The following is a 17,793-nucleotide window of genomic DNA, read 5'->3' as shown; positions in this document are numbered from 1 at the left end:
TATTTTGTTGGTTGTGGGGCTTGAACTCTGGGCCTGGACGCTGTCCCTCAGCTCTTCAGCTCCAGGTGAGTGCTCTACCACTTGAGCTACAGTGCCACTTCCAGTTTCCTAATGGTTTAGTGGAGGTAGGAGTCTCATGTTTTTTCCTGCCTAGTCTGGCTTTGAACCGCGATACTCAGATCTCAGCCTCCTGAGTAGCTAGTATTACAGGCGTGAGCCACCAGCTCGTGGCAATGTCTAGTCATTTGAGGAACCTCCATACTGCTTTCCAGGGTGGTTCAACAAGATTACACTCCCACCAAATATACAGTAGGGTTCCCTTCTAGCCATATTGCCTCCAGCATCTGTTACTAGATTTTCTGATTATAGCCATTCTAACTGGTGTGAAGTGGAATCTCAGCTTTGTCTTGATTTGCAATTCTTATGGCTAGGGAAGCTGAGCATTTCGTCATCTGTCTATTGGCTATTCTTATTTCTTCTTCAGAGAAGTCTCTCTGTAAGTCGTTAGCCCATTTGTTAATTGGGCTAATTTGTTAATTGTTTGAGTATTTGTCATTAGGAGATTTAGTTTTTTAGTTCTAAGTATATTTTAGACATGAGACCCTTGTCTATTGTTTGGTTAGTGAAGATTTTCCCCCAATCCATGGGCTTTCTGTTGATCTTGCTAGCTATGTCCTTTGCTTTGCAGAAGCTCTGGTGTTTCATGAAATACCATTTGCCCAACCTTTCTTTGATTTGTTTTGCTTCTGGGTCTCTATTACGAAACATTTGGCCTGTGCCAAGGAACACTAGAGTTTCTCCTATTCCTTCCTGTCATGTTTCCATGGAATCTGCTTTTCTTTCAAGGTCTTTGATCCATTTGGAGTTGATTCTGGTGCAGGGTGTTATATACAGTCCTAGCTTTAGTTTTCTGCAAGTTTTTAAACAATTTTGCCAACACCATTTACTGAAAAGGCTCTTTTTTCTTTCCATTGCATTTCTTTAGCACCTTATCAAAAATTAGGTAGCCATCGGTATGTGGGTTCATTTCTGGGACTTTAGTCCTAAACTATTCATCCTCGGTTCTGTTCTTGTGCCAGTACCAAGCTGTTTTGATTACTATAGCTTTGTAGTAGAGTTTTGAAATTTGGAATTTATATTCCTCCAGTGCTGCTTTTTCAACTAAGGATTGTTTTTGCTATTCAGTGTCTTTTTTTTTGAGCTTAGAATTTATTTATTTTTTTAATTTAATTTAATTTTTTTGTGTGAACATACTGTACAGAGGGGTTACAATTACATGGGCAGGATAATGCGTACATTTCTTATCAAGCATTGCAGCCTCCTTTGTTTACCCTTCACATCCCTTCCCAGCCTCCTCCCTAACCCTCCACCCAATCCTCCCCCTCCCCTCCCCCCACCAACGTTTTAAAGCTCATTTCCACATGACAACTTGTACTTCTCATTGTTGCAACAGGTCCACCTGTATCCTTAAACCACTTGTTTTTCCCCATCTCCTCCACTAGTTATACTGACATCAAATATAGTGAAAGCAGGGGTTATACTGTGGGAGAGGGACATACAAAGCAACAAAGAGATAATCTTATAAATGCATTAGAAAGAAATGCATGAAATAAAAAAGCATTAAAATACATATCTAAGGGTTCATTTTCCTAACATCACATTATCTGACCTTTTCCACTTGACTCATACATATACTAGACATTGCAAATAAGGGAAACAATTTTTGGGTTTCTTCTTCTATTTCATTGAAGAATAAAGCTGGGATATTGATAAGTATCGCATTGAATTTGTAGATAGCCTTTGGCAGTATTGCCATTTTCACGATGTTAATCCTCCCAATCCAGGAGCATGGGAGGTTTTCCCACTTGATTAGTTCTCATTTAATTTCTTTTTTCAGGTTTTTAAAGTTTTTTCTCATACAGATCCTTCATCTCTTTTATTAACTTAACTCCTAAGTATTTTTTTTGTAGGGCTATTGCAAAAGCGGTTGCTTACCTAATTTCAGCTGTGCTATTCTCATTATTGTAATACAGGAAAGCTATTGACTTCTGAGGGTTAATTTTATACCTTGCTTTTTTGCAAACATTTCCGATCAGCTCAAGTAATTGGAAGTTGAATCTATTAGTTTTTTTTTCTATTAGTTTCTTTAAATAGAAGATCATGTCTTCTGCAAAGAGGGAGAGTTTTATTTCATTTTTCCCTATTTGGATCCCCTTTATATCAGCATCTTCTCTTATTGCCCTAGCTAAGCATTCTAATACTAGGTTGAAGAGGACTGGAGAAAGTAGACATCCTTGTATTGTTCCCTGAATTTAGAGGAAATGGTTTTAACCTTTCGCCATTAAGTGTAATTCTGGCTGTAGGTTTATCAAATACAGCCTTTATTGTATTGAGGAATGTTCCATGAATTCCTAGTTTTACCAGAGCCTTCATCATAAATGTGTGTTGGATCTTGTCAAAGTATTTTCTTTATCTATTGAGATAATCATGTGGTTCTTATTCTTGCTCTTGTTGATATGATGAATTATATTAATTGTTTTGTTTATATTGAACCAGCTTTGCATCACTGAAATGAATTCTGTTTGATCTTGGTGTATGACTTTTTGATGAGTTGTTGAAATCGATTGGCCAAGATTTTATTGAGAAGTTTTGCATTGAAATTCATCAAAGAAAGGGGTCTATAGTGCTCTTTCTTTGATGAGTCCCTGCCTGGTTTTGGGATGAGGATTATGCTTAATTCATAAAAAGAGTGTGATAGGGATGTTTTGCTTTTAATGTCATTGAAGAGATGGAGGAGTATTGGTGTGAGTTCTCCTTTGAAGGCCTTGTAGAATCCAGATGTAAATACATCCAGTCCTGGACTTTTCTTTGGTGGGAGGTCTTTTTCTTGTCGGTCATGGGGCTTGAACTCTGGGCCTGGGCGCTGTCCCTGCCCTCTTCAGCTCAAGGCAAGGGTTCTACCACTTGAGCCACAGTGCCACTTCTGGTTTTTTTCTAGTGATTTATTGGAGATAAAAGTCTCATGGACTTTTATGGAGGGGCTGATTTGAACTGTGATCCTCAGATCTCAGCCTCCTGAGTAGCTAGGATTATAGGTGTGAGCCACTGGTGCCTGGCAAAGGTTGGGGGTCTTTTATTGCTGCTTCTATTTCTGTTATGTTGGTTTAAATCATCTTGGTTTAGTTTGGGCATGTCAATATTTGCTAGAAATTTGTCCATACCTTTCAGATTCTCAAACTTACTAGCCTAAAGGTTTGAAAAATATGCCCTTAGTATATTCTGAATCTTGGCTGTTTCTTTAGTGGTGTTTCCATTCTCATTTCTGAGTTTGTTTATTTGGGTGTGTGCTACATTTTTCTCATAAGATTTGCTAAGGGTCTGCCAATTCTCTTAATTTTTTCGAAGAACCAAATCTTTGTTTTGTCAATTCTTTCTATAGTTTTTAAAAATATAATTTATTTAATTTGGATTTAATTTTAATTATTTGTTCCCATCTACTGGATTTGGGTTTAGCTTTTGTTTTTTTTTTTTTCAAGGAGCTTTAGGTGCCTCATTAAGTTGTTAGTTTCAGATCTTTCCAATTTGTTAATGCAGGAACTCAGAGCTATAAACTTGCCTCTGAGTACTGCCTTTGCTGTGTCCCAGAGGAGCTGGTAATATGTGTGTTCATTTTTGTTGAATATCATGTACAGTTGAGTTTCCTTTCTAATCTCTTCCAATACCCACTGGTGGTTCAAGAGTGTGTTGTTCAGCCTTCATGTGATACAGTTTTTCCTTTGGTGGCTTTTGATGTTGAATTCTAATTTTATTCCCTTGTGGTCTGATAGAATGCAGGGCATAATTTCAATGTTTTTAAATTTGGACAGATTTGCTTTTTGGCCTAGAATGTGGTCTATTTTGGATAATGTCCCATGTGCTGCTGAGAAGAAGGTGTAATCTGATGCTGCTGGGTGACATATTTGTTAAATATCTGTTAAGTCTTGTTGATCTATACAGATTTTAAGATCCGATGTTCTTCTCTTGAGTTTTTGACGGGTTGATCTCTCTAGTGAGGAGAGATAAAGTCCCCAACAATTAATGTCTTTGGATCTATGTGAGATTGGAATAAAAGTAGTTTTTCTTGGATAAGTTTTGGTGCTCTGTTATTTGGTGAGTAGATATTTAGGATCATAATATCCTCCTGAAGGACTGAGAGGTGTTTGTCCTTACCATTTTATTCATTTGGTGGGGGGGGGGAAGCTGTGCCTTGGCTGGTCTTGTTGTGATTTCATATTTCTCTGTGGACTGCTTCATTGCATATATTCTGTTCTTGTTGGTTTTCTATATTTAGAATGTCTTTGAGGATTTTTGAAGACCTGATTTGGTAGCGATATATTGCGTCAGATATTCCTTGCTGTGGAAGGTTTTTATTTGTCCTGCTGTGAATGAGAGGTTAGCTGTGTAGATTATTCTTGGTTGGTAGATATTTGAGTTTAACGCATGGCAGATCTCTTTCCAGCACATTCTTGCTTTCATAGTATCTTCTTTGAAATCTGAGGTAATTCTGATTGGGTTACCTTTATATGTGATTGTTCTCTTCTCCCTGGCAGCTTTAAGAATTCTTTCTTTAGTGGCTATTGAGCGGTTATGGATTATAATGTGGAGGTGGGATGACTTGTTCTGTTCTGGTCTATTTGGTTTTCTAAAAGCTTCTTGTATGTGGACAGGCCTGTTCTTTTTATATTTTGGAAGTTCTCTGCTAGGATTCTGCTGAATGCATTTCCTAATCCATTGGCCTCTCCAAGCCCTCTTGTAATCCTATTATTCTCATATTAGGATTTCTGAATGTATCCTGTATTTCCTGCAGTGATCTGTCATGATTCTTAATTTTGTTATGAATAATTGTGTGCTCTTTCTCTATGGAGTCCAAATTGTCTTCAGCTACTGATATTCTTTCTTTGTCCTCTTCCATTCTAGGTTGAAGACATTTTACTTTGGTGTTTAACTCCTTTCCTTCTTGCTGGTCTTTCTTAATGGTGCCTAGCTTCTAATTAAGATTTTCTTTCAAGCCTTGAATAGATTACCTTACCTTCTGGAATTGATTATCTGACTTCTTTTTCCACTCCTTAATATGAGTTCCTATCTTTTAATTGATTCTTTCTCCCTCTGCTGGAGTTCCTCTATCTTTTTATTTGTGGGGGCCATGAAGTCATCTACTAACTTCTGGTTGGCCTCTTCGCATTCTCTGATAACCCCATGTGGGGTGTCCAAATTTTAATTCAGCAGGTTTACCAGCCATGCATTTAATCTATTTTGATCATTATCTTCTAAGTCATTCTGGGACTGCTATGTAGCTTGTTTATGTGGAGATGGTGGTGGGATTTGTTTATTGGCTATTTTTCTTGTGTTTCTGCAGTTAGTTCTACCCATTTGGAGACAAGAACCACACTGGTACAACAGGACAGTCTTTTAGGACCAGAATCAACCTGGTGTCATGTAGATTTGTAGATCTTAGGGTTTCAGAGGTAAGGTTAGGTGTTTTCCTGTTTAGCTCTCTTTTTCCTTGCTTGCAGAGGGATATTTTAGCTTCAGGGTTGAGATTGCATATAGTTGTAACTTTTGAGACAATATAGGTTTGACTAATAAGTAGTTTGCTCCTTAAAGTTAACAAAATGGGCTCCTTGTACTCAAAGTTGGCAAATGGAACCAATTTTGTAGTCAAATATAGAACCAACTGTAAGTTGGGTCAGATATAAATCATTAGGGATCAATGGGCTGGATCAGATGGAGAAGTGAAAGATTAGGATTGGAGAGATACAGATTTAAGTTCAGGAGAGAACTTGGGTATAATGATAGTAGAGGGGTAAGAACAGCTTTGGAAAGGGTATATGTACTAGGAGGAGAATAAATACTTGTTACTGAGTGTAAAAGGTTTAAATAATTCCAAGAAAGCTTATGTAGCAAGTAGCTTAGAGATCAAGATGAAGATAAGAAAAAGAATTTATAGATGTATATATATTGGGGACTTGCTGAGATTAGAAAAAGATCATCCAGATATTATTGGAAAGTTGCTTAATCTAAGTTAACTCCTGTAATTATTTTTTACTCTCATAGAAGGAGGCCTTATTTGTGTATAGAGTTAGACAGGGTAGCCTTGATGGAGTAGTAGTATAAGGTAGAGAAAGAGAGGTGAAGGGGGAGTGAGAAGAAAAGAAAGGAAAAAACTTACAAATTAGCAAATTGGAAAGTAGAAGAAGAAACCAAATAATAATGAAAAATAGAAACTTTAAGTGGAATAGCAAATCCTAAATCACAATACACATAAGTAACACATAGAAATACAAATGAACAACAAATGATCAGGCATAACAACTAACAAAGCAAAACCAAAGCAAGAAGAAAATACTAAAGAATGGATTTTTCAGGTTCTTTGGGGGAGCTTTAATCTCCCTGTAGTCCTCAGAGCAGATTCCTGATGGAACCTCGTATGCCTTGCTGTAGTCCACTTTCCTTGTGGCTTAGTTGGGAGCAGATGTCTTTTTGATTGGGGAGGGTGCCTGCTATCTAGATTTCCATTCTCAGGCCTGGTGGCAGGGAGTTTGGAGGGTTTCAGGGTTGTAGACTGCTATCATAAGCCTGGAGTTGGGTTCCCAGGCTTTGCCAGGTAGCCACAAGAGCCTTAGGAACAGAGCTTATGTCTGTGCTCAGTTTTGATGTGATCCATCCCTTTTGGAAGTGGGCTTGTGTCAGGGGGCTTTGGGATCCCTCAAAAAATTACCACTCACAGAGCGTGGATCCAGTTGTGTTACTCACAAGATCTGTAGCTGGTGGTGTGCTGCACCACAGAGCCTGTGGTATGGTGGATAAGATGGTTCTCAATCAGATGGTCTGGGTGTTAGCAGATCCAGGTGGGGGATGGCTTTGCTGATGCTGAAGGTTCTCTCTCCTATGTGGTGGTGTGGGGAGCCCTGGCACTGGGAGGACTGGGTAGGGGTTGGTGCGGCAGGCTGATGTGGACTGAGGGGGTAGCCATGCTGGTCTGCGGCAGATGTAGTGGAAGGCGGCAGACACTGGAGGGCAGTCTTGGTGATTTCTGCCTGTGGCTGCTAGGTGTGTTGGCAGAGATGCATGCAGAAGCTTGGTGGTGAAGCAGCTGAGAGCCTGGGGTCTGTGCAGGGTGACAGCAGGGAGCGAGCAGGTCTCAGCAGAAAGCCCAATAGCCAGAGCAGTTGGCCATTAGAGCACAGAACGATGGATTGGCTACAGCTCTGGTTTCCTGGAGGCCTTGTGCAGGGTTGCAGGGGGCCCACGGGGATCCTGCCAGTGCTGCAGGTTGGGCTGATTTGGGGGGGCTTACCCGATGGTGCCAATTTCTGGCAATTGTAATGATGGCGGTATTACTAAGTTAACTCCTTCCCCATAGCCCTTCTAGGTGGAGGACAGGTTAGAGGAGGCATTCACCAACTCGGAGATCTTCACCAGATTCCCTCCTAACATTCCATAGGTATAGTATTGAGCACTTTCTTCAGCTTTTGGGTGCTTCTCTGCTTAAAGTCTGCACTCCTCTGCTTAAAGTCTGCAGAAAGTCCCAAAGCATCATGGCATGTGGTGCAGGTGCTCCACAGTGGTCCCGTTCACTCTTTCTCTTTTGCCTTTTCTTATTTGCCTACTAGGATAGTCCTCTTGTAGTAGAAAAAGCCTTTAGGTGTTTAGAGTTTGATTGGAGTGGATTTCTTGAGGTAAAGTGTGGCTGTGGCAATAGACCTTCTTTTGGTCAGAGACAATGGGGTTACCTGTGAGAGCAACACCATCTTCCCACAACCTGCTGAATTTTAAAATTATATTTCATCTAGTTGTTTGTTGGAGCATTGCAGTTTTTCTGGAATTTAAGGTTTTCTGTATAACTTTGTCTTCAAGTAATACAACAGCATTAAATATTACATTTAAAAGCTATTCTGTAGCACATAGATTTTGGAATTATAATATTAAGATGAAATTCTTATTGCTTGTACAAAAAAAACCGTTTTAAGTCCAAATGGGAAATATGCTCATTTCAGCAGCCTTGGGTCTCCTTCTTCTTTTTGTTTCTCCAGTATCTTTATTGTTTTGGAACAAGTGTCATGGGTTATCTGTCCATTCCAAAGTAAGACTACTCCATTAATTTAATAGCAAAGGAATCTAACCTGCCTATCTCTCAAGACAGCTTTGAGTATAATGATAATCTGACCATTTACATTAGTGAATTTTCAGTCATATTGATAATTTTTTGTAAACCAATCATTAAAAAGTTTCCAAAAAGCAAAATAAAGATAATGTTCTGCTTTCTAAGGTTAAAAAACTAGTATTTCAACAAAACACATTCTATTCTTCCCAGATTACATGGTGAAGAATTTTTCTTTCATTATAACCCTTACCACTGAACCCTCCCTTCAAACATGTAGCTTTATTCAATTTTCCTCTTCTAGCTTTCATTTTGGCACTAGCATCAGTAATCTCCTTCTAGTATTTGACAATGAAATTCCATTTATTGATAGAGAGCTCAATTCATATTGACAAAGGCAGATTGGTGAGCATATCATATAACATAAAATATTGAATATTATTAACGTGATCTTATGTAACTATTCCATAAATTAATATAAGTACCACATCAATGTGCAATTTCATGTAATTTTTAAAATGCAAAACAATTGCATATCTAGGTCATAAAATAATTCAGATAACTAGTAGAAGAGAATAAGCTAAATCCATTGCATCATTCCCAAAATTCTTTGTAAAATTTTATTTTCCCATTAATATTCACCTCGGGCCCTTCTTTTTCTAACAACCAGTGTCATGTTGATGTCTCTAGATTTTAGTCACCTCTGATTAACCTCTTTCATTTCCACCTCCAGTTAGTCCTTCATGAGGAATAACTTGTCCCAATGTGCCTACAAGAAGACAGTAGTACCCAAGTCGACTGGCTGTGCCCATTCTTCCCTTGCTTTGTTAGGGAAGGGGGTATCAGCAACAAGGTTGCCAGAGACCAGGTGGCTGGAACCATGGTGTTACGAATTATGAGTAACAGAGTAGAGTAGCAGAGAATAGGATACCAGGGAAAGGGGAATTGTGACTGTAATCGCTGAGTGGCAGTGGCACCAACAGCTTTGCAAGGATTGGGATATCCAGACAGTTTAGCAGGGACAAGGAGGAAAAGAGAACGTGAAAGAGTAAAAGTTGTGAAGGATTAGGGTGGCACAATCAGGTTAAAAAGGTCGTGAGTGTGCAAACTGGGTAGCCAGTACTAGGATAATACAATTGGCATGGTACACTGATGTGGTGCAGAGCTCACTGTTTCCATCTCCAGTTTGGCTGTTAGATTCTTTAGGGAACTACCACTAGCAGCTCATTATCAGCATGTTGCGTTCAGGCATGTTCCATCCATAAATGTCTACTCCAAATAGATTGCAATTTTTGACACTGGCTTTCGGATCTTTTCCCTGAGCATCCTGAGAGCCCACACTCCACAATGCTGCAGAACAGGCTCCACATTGTGAGCTGCAATCACCTTTTACAGATCTCACTGCTCATCTCCAACGTCAATTATCATGGTAGCAAGGGATCGTGTAGTGCTCAGCAGCAGTGCTCTGGGAAGCTACCAGTTCTTACCCTAGCATTCTGGGAGATCCCTTGAAATGGGCAAGAACACTTGCTTTTGCTCTTCCAACTTCTGTGGCTCTGGAAAGCAAGACTGTTCTACCTCAGATGTGTTACTTTGATCTACAGGCCCAAATGTTGCTTCAAACTTTCTCTGTCTCCTCCAGGTAATCATCACCTTTAACTATCTCTCCTTTTCCTACCAGGTAGCTTACTTCATCTCCACATCCTTTCATTCTGCTTTGTATCAACCTGTGGCTTTCACACCAAACCCTTCCAATTTCTCATCTGCCTCTCTAGGTGTGAATCCGGCACAGCAAGCTACATGTAACTTTTGTATCTGTTTATCAACATTGACTCTGGAATCCAAGGTGGTACTAGGCAACTAAGAACATAGGTAGCATCTTAAATACTCTCCAGCCAATCACTGCTTATTGAGAAACATGCAAATGTGCTGTGGTCAGTCTCTCCATCTCCATTACTGGTTCAGTAGAATAAAGTGAAATCAAAATGGAGCCACCAGACAGCTGCTATGGCAGCAACCGAACCAATCATAGATAATTTAGTGAGGGGATATGAATCAAATGTAGTAAGGTAAATGCACAGGTTTATAGGACAGTACACAGGGTTTCCATCAAACAAGTTAGTTTATGTCCAAAATGCCAGACCAATCTTGGGTTCTGTCCTAGATCTTCCTTTTCTGAAGGTACTGAGGACTCCTAGATACAACTCAGACCTAATGACATGGGTGAATAGAAATGTAGGTGAGTATTGCTTAGTGTTCTGAAGTTGTGCTAAGGTGTTGTCTTGTCATGGCTGACATCTAATCAATGTCCTTTCCTGACCTCCACCACATCTCTTTATTTGGCATAAGTGGCATGTGGAAGATCTAACAAGATCACCTAGAGTTTGGGCCAGGGGTTAAAAACTCCATTTTGTGATCATAAATATTCCACCACTTCCTGAAACAAAATGTAAGGATCAGCAAGGAAGTTGGGTTAGCAATTCAAAAACTTATAATTACTTTATAGTGCAATATCTGAAATCTTCCCTTCCCACCCCTCAGATTCTGACTCCCCAACTGTGTAGACACTCATACACTCTGTTCTCCTGGAGCATTTGAGTGTGGGGCATCATCTGCTTCTTATGTGTACTGCTATACAAAGGGAGATTTTTCTCCTAGGCTCAAAATGACTTCAGTGATTGGTGTACTGTGCAATACCCTAAGGGCATGGTCATTTGTTCACACCCCTAAGTAGAACTGTCAAGGACTAAGGACTAGTCAGGGCTCACTTTCTGTCAGTGGTATTGCTCTGAGGAATTGCTGTCAATGTTGCCCACAGTGCCTAGGCTAAGGTCTCTCAGAAAGGTTCCAAACTCAACCTGCCTGAGTCTGTGAGTTGATCATCATTGAGTAAGTATGTTCCACATTCTGTGAGTCACTCACTTCTGTGGACCTATGCATATGAAGGCCCAAGAAGAGAGTTCCCTGGAAGGAAGGTCCTGGAATGCAAAACATCTACTAGGACAATGGAAACCCATGGTTGGGTGTGCTTAATATGCAATGAAGTAACAAGAAAGAAAGAGACACTGTCAACCACTAAACAAAGGGTCAGAAGGACTGATGGGAAGGGAGCCCCATGATCAGGAATATAAATGGAGCTTTCAAGCCCTTTCAGGCTCTGACTTTCTAGGTTGAAAGTAAGATAACAGATAGCCTGAGTTCCTAAGAGCTCAATGTTTAGACTATATGACTTTTTCAGAACTTCTTTTCCCTCCTCCTGTGTTCTAAGAGGAACAGTTAGTACAGTGCTTCTGTCTCCTAGAGGCAATCTTTCTCATCACACAATGCTTAAAGTAGACAATATATGGAAGCTTCCCTTAAATAAAAAATATGAAGTAGAACACAGTGCTTCTCCTGAATTCCTGGCCCTAAGAAGTTCCCAATGCTGAGCACAGAGTTTTCATGGGTGAGTGTTAATAACCTGAATGGTGAATTTTGAACACTCCCCAAGGCAGATACCGTCCAGTACAGTAGTTGCCACCTATGATCCTGGTTATTAAGACTGAAAAGTCTAAGATATTGAGTCCCAAAAGAGGAAACTGGGCCAAGGAGAGACAACATATCATTGCCTGAAAAGGAGGAAGACAAATTGGAGAATATTTCTCTGAGCATGGACATGGTAGTCATTTCAACAGTTTTCAAATTGTGGCTCATCAGTAGAGACAACCAAGTCAAATCTCACTAAAGCAATACTAAAACATATATAAAAAAACTATTTGGATTTCATTACTAACTTCTTTTTTCAAGTGTGTGTGTATGTGTGTGTGTGTGTTTGTGTGTGTGTGTGTGTGTGTGTGTGTGTGTGTGTGTGTGTGTGTGTGTGTGTGTTTGTGGTGTCAGATTTTGTATGGGACCGCATTGGTTCTTAAAAAACAACATATTGGTACTATCCTTTAGGTTTCCCATTCAAGACTCGTGGCATTCTAACTCTACCACTTGAAACACACAATTCTGCTGGTTATCTGGAGTCAACATGTAATGGATATGTCAATCTAGGTTGGTTTCAAAGTATGATTTTCAGATCTCACTCTCTGAAGTATATAAGCTATAAGAGTGAGCTTCAATGCTCAGCCCAGTATTTCCAGAAAGTTACTTAATCTTTCTGAATCTCAGAAAGTGAAAAGAACTACTTTGTAGAACTTAGAATATGGTGGGAGTTATGACTGGTTGCATGAAGTATAAGTGTTTGGGATTTGTGGACAGAGACTAACACTCTCATAAAACAACTGATGTTTATATTGAAATTAATTCCAGCAATTGGAAACAAGAGGAATTTTTCTGTTCTTATTTATCCATTGATGGGTAGTGAGGGGGCCACAGAAACTCAAGAAGGACAGGGGAGAAAATGCAGCAGTGGTTCTCTGTAGATATTATGCTGACAATGAACTATACCACTTGTGGACAGGGATGGGGGGGGGGGAAACAGAGAGAGAGTGCAAAGGAAGTGATGAGACTGTCCAGTAAGAAATGAACTCATTACCTGACTTACAAAATGGTGACCCATGTGTACACTTCCTTAACAATAACAATTTTTAAAATCCAGGTTGATAATTTTCTTCTCCAGTTTTCGATAGAGGTCCTTAAGACTCAGATCCACCTATGGAGCTTTTAAATGTTACGTTATATGATAATTAATATACAGCCAGAATCTCTTAAGAAATATTGTAAAAAGTATTCCATTCTTAGTAACTTTCTTTTTGAGTGCAGATTATCTATGTTGTTGGCAGAGCTATTTTTTACTTTTTGTTTTCAGTACTTGTCAAGTGTTGAAATCCTTCTTAAAGCTTTGTGACAGAGGTCCAATATGTCTTGGCACCCTGCCACTAGGTATCATGATAATGAACCTTTGAAATTAATGTCCTTGATTATGAGTTTTATTTATTTATTTTTTGTTTTTGTTGGTGAACTCTGGGCCTAGTCACTGTCTCTCAGCATTTCAGCTGAAGGCTAGTGTTCTACTACTTGAGTCACAGCACAATTTCTGGCTTTTTCTGCTTACATGGTGCTGAGGAATCCAACCCAGGGCCTCACGCATGCAAGGTAAGCAGTATACCACTGAGACACCTTCTCAGCCCCTATGAGTCGTTCTTTTGTGCATTGATTTTTTAGGCAAATCTATTGAGCAAGTACATTCATTTTGCCACTAGATGTAATCAAAATTATGAATTATCTGATATTTTAACGAATAAAACTGTCGGAATTGTTTGTCTCCTCATGCCAAAATCACAAAGTAGGGTATTTTATACTAAAACCACAAAAGAAATTCAAGATCTTGGTGCTAACAAGAGAATTCAAAATGGTTTTTCATTATGAATACTGAGCTCAAAACTCTTCTAATACTTATTTATAAATGCAAACTAAAGGGGAAAATCAATCAGGAAGTAAAAATTATATTGATTGTTAATTTTTAAAGCGGAAAATATGATCATTGATGGCAGACTAAAGACACAGTAATACCACAGCCCTGTATGCTCAATAAGAAATAAGAACCTTTTATTGAAAAATTGAGCTGGAAAGTGAACATCAGGCAAAGGCAAGTAGTCAGAGACTACCACCAACAAAGAAACACCACAATGTATATCTCAGAAAAAGGAAACAATTTCAGAACAACACTCATCATCTGTATCCGTGATTTCAATAATACATGTACCCTTCCCTACACACACACACACACACACACACACACACACACAGTATGCAACAGCTCAACCTACTCACAAACATCCACTCATCATGAACCCAGTTCTTCCTGTAATATTTGAAATTTTAAAAGTTTTAAGTATTGTAAATAATTAATAACAGATGCATAAGCAATCATTTTCTTAATAGCACTCTGCTATGGAAGTGAGAGTTCATGATTATTATAACTACCTAAAACATCTCTGAATCTGGAAAGAATTTAAAAAAAGACAATCTGAATTTTGGGACTATATTTCTACCAGCTATTCTGCAAAGGATTAATGAAATGATACTTATAAGATCTAAAAATTAAGTACTAAATTAATACAATGAATACATGAGTAAGTGAAAGACACTAATCAGAGAGACCTATGCTGCCTCCAGCTCTCAGCCAGCTGCACACTGTGGCACCCTTGATGCCACCTGGGCCACGTGGTTGTGTTCCCCAGAGCACTGGCCATATTGGAGTTGGAGCTGGGGGTGGGGGTTGGGAGAGGAGGGTAAGACATGGGGGATACTGCACTAGGGTTGGAGCTGGGGGTGATGGGGAGGGGAGTATAGGCTGCAGGGGAGGCTGCACTGGAGTTGGGGCTGGGGGTGTTGGGGAGTGGAAAGTAGGCCCTGGCAAAGGCTGGTGAGGGGAGGAAGGAGGGGGGAAGGTCAGCTTCTCTGACAGCAGCCACCCCTATGTTGGCTAGCTTCTGGGAAGGGTCTGTGAGTTGGGATGGTTGGGGCGGATCCCCTGGGGCCTGGCAGCCTCGTGAGGAGAGGAAGGAGTCTCAAGTCCTGCTAAAGTAGACAATGAGAAATGAGAGAACCAGTGGATGAAGAATTTCAACAAAAAGGGTAGGACTTGGAGGCAAACTCTGGGGACGTGGAGGGTGGAGGCCACAGGACTCAAGCTGCAGTGATGCCTCTCTCGATACCCCTGGCAGTTTGTGAGGGCCAGCTCCACTGCTGTGGGATCAGCCTATGACTGGTTTTGCACTGGGCACCAGGAACGGCCAGCCCAGCCTCAGCCTGCCCTCACGGAGCAGCGGCAGGTAGGTCATGCACAGTGGGTTGAAAGAAAAATGCCTGGCCAATGCTGTTTCAGCCCAGTCAGGACAAGGGCCACCGGGGATGTTCCAGCTGTAGATAAGGACTGAACCATGGACAAGACCAGGTGAGTCCTCTGGGGACCAGCATGGTGGCTGTCACATGTGTGCGGGGAACTTCCTTAGCTTGCCCTAGGGGTTTCCACAGAAAGGCTCATTCACTCTGGTGCCTCTCACACCTTCTGGATTCCAGCTGTCCTCCGGTCTCCTGCCACATTCAAGTACAGTGTCAACTCCATGCCATTGAGTGGTCATTACATAGATGCTCATAGGGCTTCTCAAACCTGGTTCACCATGCATGCAAGGCTTATGGTGTGCCATCCTCCAGGCAAAGTGTACCCCTGTTTCAGCTTGACCACCCATACCTACAGCACCATGAACTGCATTCTTACACACAAAGCCAGGGATACACAAGGCTATGCTGCAGTCTAAGTTATCCTATCCCTCATCCTGCTCAAGTGTGGGGTGGCTGTGGAGCCAACTGCACCATCACATTTGATTATCTCAGTGGAAGAAGAAAAAAATCTTCATTGTCCGAGATACAGCTGCCCCTGGGTTTCTATGTGTACAAGAGGTGTGTGTGTGTGTGTGTGTGTGTGTGTGTGTGTGTGTGTGTGTGGTGTGTGTGTGTGTGTGTGTGTGACGTGAGAGAGTAAGACAGAGCAGAGGTTATGAATAAAACACTTCTTTCCTTCAGCACTGAGTTTTGGTATCCAGTGGGTTTCCCCCCTCCACCAATCCTTAGTAAACATTCTAAAGTTGTCCCTTTGTATACTTTTGTCTCTTGATCTTCCTGATGATCAGATTCCTATGGTCTGTGTGTGAACTTCAGCATTTGCTTCATGAAAGTGGTGCCTTTTTAAACATCTTTTATGAAGCTCTTTGATCTCTTTAAATGCAATTTGTGCTGTGTTAATGTGTTACTTAGCCAAACTGTTTGTACCTAGGCTGTGACTGTTAATTTTGAGATTATCTTAGCACTAATATGAGATACTATCATTTCAATCTACATTTCTAGTGAAAGAAGTTCAACATCTTTATTGAAATAATTGCCTGGGTGTAAACAAACACAAAACCAGTGTTATAAATGTACAATCAGTAGATTTTAGTAAATTGTGGACCACTGAAATAAATTTTTTAACTAATGTTAATAATTGGAATAGGAAAAAATCACAAATTATAAAACTTAAAAATTGATCAAATACCAAAAAAGACACTGATCAGGAATGAAGTACAAATGTTAATGTTTAATAAATAAATGAAATATTTGAAATTCTTATCCACATAGGAAATACATACCCAAAAGTCCCTGAGATCCCATCTTACACATTAAAATACTTATAGCCACTCAAACAAATAAACACAAATGCTGGAGAGGTTGTGTGTCATTGTAACCGAGTACAACTCATATGTAGCTCAGAGTGGAAGTTTACACAATACCAAAAACAACCCCACATATTTTAATGACCTTTACAGTAACTTGGATACATATTGAAGGAATATGATTCAACATGAACATCCATGTTAATGGCAGCAGTATTCATAACAACCAAGATCTGCAATCAACCTAGGTGTACCAGTAAAAGGAATAAACAAAATAGGCTATTCATAGCTATAAACATATTCTGGAATATAAGAGAAGTTAATGCTTCTACTTTTACATTGCAAAGTATTTTTGGATATACGCCTAATACTATTCTCATGGGCTTTTCTGGCATTGTGTTTTTTCTTTTGTGAGAAATGTCAATATTGATTTTCAAAGTAGTTACTACAGGTTAAAGATATCCTGTAAGGGGCTGGGAAGGTGGCTCAGTGGTAGAGCACTTGTCTTGCATGCCTGAGGCCCTGGGTTCGATTCCTCAGCACCACATAAGCAAAAAGTAAAAAGCCTGAAGTGGCGCTGTGGCTCAATTGATAGAGCGCTAGCCTTGAGCTGAAGAGCTGAGGGACAGCGCCCAGGTCCAGAGTTCAGGCCTCACGACCGCACCCCCCCCCCAAAAAAAAGATATCCTGTAATAGGTGAATATTAGACCAAAAGGTAAATATATCAGTGAACACATACAGGACCATCATAAGTAGTTTATAATTTGAAGCAATTTTAAGAAGGCAACAATTGAGAAAAAAAAGATAATGCTAGAAGTTAAATAACAAATTATTTTGAAAAGTTGAATGAAGAAGGTATAAAATAAGTCTCATCAAAAACTGTTGAGTGATAGAAGATGGATGAAGGTTAGAAAAACATTCATCTGCATGGCCAATTTGAATGAAGTAAATTCATATTTGGTATACACAGACGACACATTCCAATTCATAAAATACACTTAAAATGTTTATGAGAAGACAAGTCAGGATCTGTCTTTTGGATATGTAATAGCAAAAATTCACAGAAGGACCAGAACTGTGAAAAAGAGAGAGTATGGCCAAAATTGTTGATGTGATTGATTGAATATATCTGTGTTTGTGTGGAAAAGGAGGAAAGAAGATGAAGAAAACATATGGGGTGCTGATCAAGATATATTTTCACATTTATAAACAAGGAAAAATATGAAAAATGTGCAACTAATTAGTGTTAATTTAACAAAACATTTTGCTCAAGTTTTAAAAATGAAACTATAAAAAATAACAATAACATCAAATAAATAGGGCATTGAAGAAAATGTCCCATAGACAGATTTTCCCCATAATTTGTTTTATTTCATAAGAAACGGATTAAAATAAAATGTAATTACATCTGAAGATGTTAACACTTTCAAAGGTCATTTTTAGAATCCAGCAAAGAAAAGTATCAGAGAAGTAGAGAGTAAGAACCACCTGTGCTATGGATGAAGATATTTAGTA

Source organism: Dipodomys merriami, unplaced genomic scaffold (genome assembly GCF_024711535.1).
Source record: "Dipodomys merriami isolate MVZ:Mamm:240054 unplaced genomic scaffold, mDipMer1.0.p SCAF_124, whole genome shotgun sequence".
NCBI lineage: Eukaryota > Metazoa > Chordata > Mammalia > Rodentia > Heteromyidae > Dipodomys > Dipodomys merriami.
Note: the sequence above shows the minus strand (reverse complement) of the source record.